This window comes from Manacus vitellinus, unplaced genomic scaffold (genome assembly GCF_001715985.3).
Source record: "Manacus vitellinus isolate BGI_N305 unplaced genomic scaffold, ASM171598v3 scaffold_123_pilon, whole genome shotgun sequence".
NCBI classification, from domain to species: domain Eukaryota; kingdom Metazoa; phylum Chordata; class Aves; order Passeriformes; family Pipridae; genus Manacus; species Manacus vitellinus.
In genome coordinates, this window is record NW_021938915.1 from 220,734 (window position 1) to 226,649 (window position 5,916).

Here is a 5,916-nt window from a genome sequence, read left to right on the forward strand (position 1 = left end):
GGCATCCACCTCCTCCTCCGCCGCCGTGGCAGCCCCCGGACTGCTCAGACACCCCTTGGCCATCGCCCTTCTGCTGGTGGGAACCCATCGTCCCAAATGTTGTGGAGTCCTCCAAGAGAAAGGAGAAAAACAGGCCTGAAGAACATCCAGGGGGAGGGAAACTTGTGTTTCTTGTGCCACCCCATCCCCTCCCAGTGGCAGCTCAACACGGGGTCCACACAAGGCCTTGGCTTCCCTTTTTGCTCCCTCCCTGACAGCTGATGCAAAAGGGTATTTTCAGCATCAGGAGTTAATACATTAAAAGGAAAAGCTGGGAAGTTTTCAACTTATTCCATATCAAGTCTTCTACAGAACTGCCTTATTCATATTTAATTTCCCTTTCTTTATCTAGGACAAGTGCAACCAGAATAATTCCTTAATAATTCCCTCTTGCAGCAGGTTGTCAGAGTGACACTGCAAGAGGCACACGAGGCCCTGGTGCTCCAGAATTACCCTCATCCAAGTGTGGTTTGGGAATTTTGAAGGGAATGCTAGGGGATAGGCATTAAAATTCCACAGCTACAAGAAACGAAGAACACGGGTCATCATTTGCATAACAATAATTTGGTTGAGCTTTGAAATTCTCCAGTCTTGGTCTCAAAGGAGCACCGTGAGTGCTTTATTTCTTCCTAAAAATGAGAAGGAAGAGGAAGAGCCTGTGGAAAAGTTATCAGCAATGCAAAAGAAGGGGGAAGAAAAGCAGCTGCACTGAGTTGCAGCAGCTCCAGGTCACTCTGAAGGGTTTGATGTGTGTCTGTGCCCAAGGGATGCTCTGAGGTTTGAGCACTTCTTTGGTACTTGAATCCCCCCCAACCCACGTCCTTCTGCTGGCAGAATAATTTCTCTTCCTCTGACAGGCAGCCCTAAAATGAAAGGGATCTACAGGTCAACGGGCTGAGGTGTCCAAACTGCTGGAGGACAAAGTGGCTCCTCCAAGAAAAAAAACTGGTCAAAACCCCAATCCTTTCCCATTTAGACAAAAGGCTGGAAAATGAGAATAATCTCCCATTTTGTGTTTCATTTCTTTTGTTTCCCACTCTTTGCTAAGAACCCGCAAACCCTCTTTTTCCCGCCCTTTTCCTCAGGATTAATATTCCAGGAGCCGCGTTTATGTGGTGGCACCAGGTGATGTTGGGCCCAGAGGAATCCAAGGGGCTCCAAACACCAGGTTTTCTGTGTCCCAGCTCTCCACTTTTCCTGTGGGATTACATAATCTCTGAACTGTTGGGAAAGAAAGAAGTTCCTGCAAATGAAGAGGAATTTTTGGACTGTGAGACCCCAAAGCCGTATTTCTGCCACCTTTTCCAGCTGAGCATCCCAAGCCTGATCAGCCCAGTGAGTTCCCATCAGGAAATATCAATATCTTACCGTGTCCCACGGCACGAACCAGTGGAAAGGAGTCAAATGGAGTGAGGGAACGTGGTGTGGGAGAACTTTTATATAGTATCTAGTCCTCCTCTAGGAAAGAAACAATGACTGATTTATTTACCAGCCAAACCCCACCCCAACTACCCACTTAGCATAATCTGGGGCTCTGTCATTTGAGATCGGTATCTCCCTTCCTTCCACCACCTCTTTTGTTTTCAGCTGCATTAAAATCACTGGATGGCTCCACCTACTCCAAGCAAAGTGAGGGAACAGGGAAAAGCAGAGGGGCTGCTGCACTGCCAGGATGGACAAGTGACTTAATTCCACCTCCCCTCACAGAGGGGTCCAACGTTCCAGAGAGGGAACACGAGGGGGGAAAGAGGCACTTTTGCCTCTGTGGATGAGGGTAATTTATTCCTCATTCTGGCCAATATCCTGAACCCCCAGACGTGGCCCTGGCGTGTCATTAACTGTGTTGTAACCCTGGATTATACGTTATGGGCGACACCCACGTCACCCCCACGGGCTGTGGGGACACACGTCGGACTCCAATGAGTCCGAGGAGCTGCAGCTCCCCAAAATCAACACATGATGCAAAGCTGGGAGGCTCCGGGTCATTCACAGCCTTGGAGGGTTTGACCTACAGAGAGCAAGGGGAAGGAACCCAGAGAGCCAAAGAAGCAGGGAAGGGGCTTTGGGAATTGGGATTGTTCAGCTTTGGGGTGACCCAACTGTGGCCTTACAGGACCTGAAGGAGCTACAAGAAACTTGGGGAGAGATTATTTCCGAGGGCCTGGAGTGATGGGACAAGGGGCCACATCTCTGCAGTGGACAGATAAATATGCAACAGCTTCTCCTTAAACCTTGTAGGAGCATCAGAACAGGGAAAATCCCTTTTGCTGAGAGAGAATAATTTATTGCACTCAGTATTTTACTACACTTGCCCCTGGGTTAAGAGATAAAAGGGGGGTTTTCTTTATTCTCCTCTTGTAGCTCCTCAGCCCTTCACTGCAGGGGAATTCTGGATAATTTGCTCACACTTTCCATGCCTCCCTTCTGCCAAATTGGAATTATGACAAGCAGCAGCAGCAAGTTCCTCCAAGAAAACCCTCCAGCTCCAGGCAGAGTTGGAAGGATCTTTCACTCAGATGTCGATGATTGAGGCAATGGGAACGTGATTTATGATTCCAGAGCCGTTCTTGGTGCCACCCAAGTGCCTCCTTCCTGCCCTGGAGCACGAGACTGCTCAGCCTTATCTCATCTGGGCACTGCTGCAGCTCAGACAGGGCCCTTCACCTTCACCAACTCCCCCAGTGTGGCCTGCAGGGAAGTGGCATCACCACCAGTGGCAGAGGACAAGGGACCCTCTCCCCAGCACACAGTGAAGGGCTGTGGGACCCTCTCCCCAGGGCTCTGTTAAAGGCTCTCATCTGAAAGGCATTTCATGGGATTCCTGCAGAGTTTCAACCGTAAAAGTCCCCAGAAGTCTATTATTAAATCTTTTAAATCAATTTAATGGGATCAATTCCACGGGATCAATTAAATCCCACTGCCTGTCATTAAACCTTTTGGAAGTCTCTCAGCCAGTGTCACTCCCAAGTGATGCTGCTCAAGGATGAATTTCCAAGTGGGAAGAGCCAAATAAAGTTAAATGACATAAAAATCCCTTCCCCTCCCAGCCTTTCCCCAAGGTTTGGGGCAGCATTTCCTACGACACCCCAGTGATGTTTGCCAGGAACCCCCAGCTGAGACCATCCAGCTCCTCTGGGATGTGTCCAGCTCCCAGGGGGGTGTCCAAGCCCCTCCGTGGTGTGGCTGGAGCAGGGAGAGAAGTAGGGCAGGGGAACCAGATGTCAAGGGATTCAGTGTTTGTCTGAAACCCAAATGCAGGGCTGTGGTTGCAGCACATACTTAGCATATCTAGAACAGCTTGTTTATCTCTGCTCTGCAGGTCAAGGGCGGTCAGGAGGCAGCTGGAAGAGCTTTAGCACGTCCTGGCACATCAAAGTTGGGTCCTGGGATTTGAGGTGCTGGGGAGTGGGGAATAACAAAGCTGGATTTGGGTGCTCTAAAGGAGCACAGCCCTGGGGAGGGAACCCCGAGTGCCGTGTCCAGGGCTGGGGCCCTCAGGGCAAGAGGGACATGGAGGGGCTGGGGCGTGTCCAGGGAAGGGAACAAAGCTGGGGAAGGGGCTGGAAAACTCCTGAGGGAGCTGGGGGGGCTCATCCCAGAGAAAAGGAGGCTCAGGGGGGACCTTCTCACTCTCTCCAGCTCCCTGACAGAAGGGGGGAGCCAGGTGGGAATTTGAGAACACATTCCCACATTTCACCAGCAAAGTTAAATGCTCACATTAAATTAATTAATTAATTTATTACACTTCACATTAAATAAAATTAGCTTTAAAGCCAGTCTCAGTCCTGGCTGAGCTCACTGAGATCTCTCATCTGTTAATTATAGAAGTGTTTTGCTTCCAACCAGCCACTCCTTTGCACTAATGAAGGTCCCTCTTCCAAGGCATAAAAATGGGAGTTTTGCTACTAAAGACTGGAAATCAGAACTGTGTCTCCATCCTATGCAAAGGGCAGAGTGATACAGAATTACAGAACCATGGAATGGTTTGGGTTGGAAGGGACCTTAAAGCTCATCTCATTCCACCCCCTGCCTGGGCAGGGACACCTTCCACTGGTCCAGGTCACTCCAACCTGGCCTGGGACACTTCCAGGGATGAGGCAGCTTCTCTGGGCAACCTGTGCCAGTGGCAAAGTCTCAAACCTGGGGGTGAATCCAAAGCTTTAAAATCTCTGCCTGATGCTTCATCCCCAGAGAAAGCCCCAGCTAAACCCCCCTGCAGAGGCTGAGCTCTGCAGCAGTTTGGGGTCAGAGCTCCCTTAGGTGATTTCATGCAGAGACCCCCAAATGATGCCCTGTGCACTGAATATTTGGGCTCACTCTGAAGCACAGGCTGGAGCTCCCAGGGCTGTCCCAGCAGGGTGGAGTGGGATTGCCACAGAGCCCTAAGTGCTCTCATGATGCTCGTTTACCTCCTGATTACATCCTGGGTGTGGGTTGTGAAAGAGGTGTGTGATCCTCACATCCGTCCTGCTTGGAGGAGAAGGCCCCACTCTGGGCACCAGGTGGGCTGGATGTGCCCCCAGGGGACATCTGGGCACTTGCTGCAGCTCTCCCATAATTTCCTGTGTTATTCCCTGTCCCGGCTGTGTTTGTGGCACGTCACAGGGTGGTGGGGTGAGGATGGGGAGGTGGTGGGATGGACCTTCATCTGCTGGTCCTTGATGTAATTCACCTCTCCCTCAGCCTCCAGTTTGCCCCTCTGTAGCTTAATTTGGCAAAACCCTTAAGGACATGGGCTAAAGCACAAGTCCCCTGCCACGGCCATCGAGGGACTGGGGGACACTTTTCCAGCAAGGTGGACACGGACACGCCCCGGGCAACTCTCAGGGCACAACATCTCCCCTGTGCCCCCAACTGCTCTGGGCCTTCAGGGACTGGGCTCAGTAGTCCTTGAGAAGGGCAGGAAGAAGACTCAGAGCAGCCTGATCTCGTCACTGCCACCACAGCCAGACCCGCCCTCCCTCCCTCGGTGCCAGACCTGGTGATGCAAGAGTTGGGATGCTGGGATGACAGACACCCAGACAGGAGGTGAGCACGTGGCTGTGCCCAGGAGGGAGGCCACCCTCGGTTCATGGGGGTGCCCCCAGCTCTGGCACAGTCAGTTCCTGCATCCTGAGGCCACAGATCCCCCTCCCTCCAGCACAAACTGCTCTTCTCCTTCCCACAGTCTCACTTCCCTCCCTGCCCATTTCTTCAGCCAAGGCACAGCCTCCCTCTCTACCCACTTAATCCTCGGTGTCACATGGGTGTAGGAGCTGGAAATGAAGGATTAGTTTTAATCTGGAGCTGCTTCTGCCTCCACTCCTTGGGTTCTGCTTTTATTCTGGGGATCAAAGCTTTCAATCCTCTCCTCAGTGCCAGCTCTTCCTCCCCAGCTCTGTCCACTGAGAAATTGTCTTTCTATGGTACTAAACCACCTGTGACCTCGGCTGGGGCTCCTTCTGGGAGGATTTCTCCTGATTTCAACACGTGGTGTCACTTTTATCTCTCTGCCAAGGGATGTCAACACAGTGACAAGGAGCTTTGTGTACCCCAACCAGAACAACTTTCCCCAGTAATTAATAACCAATGGCTTTGGCAGCTGAACAGTCCATTGTCCAGCTGTGGCTTCCTTTCCCAGTTTCACTTTTATTTGTCCCTGCACTTTGCCACACACATCAAAGCCATGGGCACACCCCGTTTTCCACGTCCTTCTTTCCCCCACCTCAGTTCCTCATTCCTCCAAAGCTCGTTGGGAAATTATTGGTGCTACCATGGGAGTTTGGGAGCCATGGAACAGGGTGACCTGGGACAGCACTGCAGCTCTGGGAGGGCAAAGCTCATGGTAACACAACCTTGTCTGGCTTTAAACCACAGAGGCCACAACAGAGAAATGTC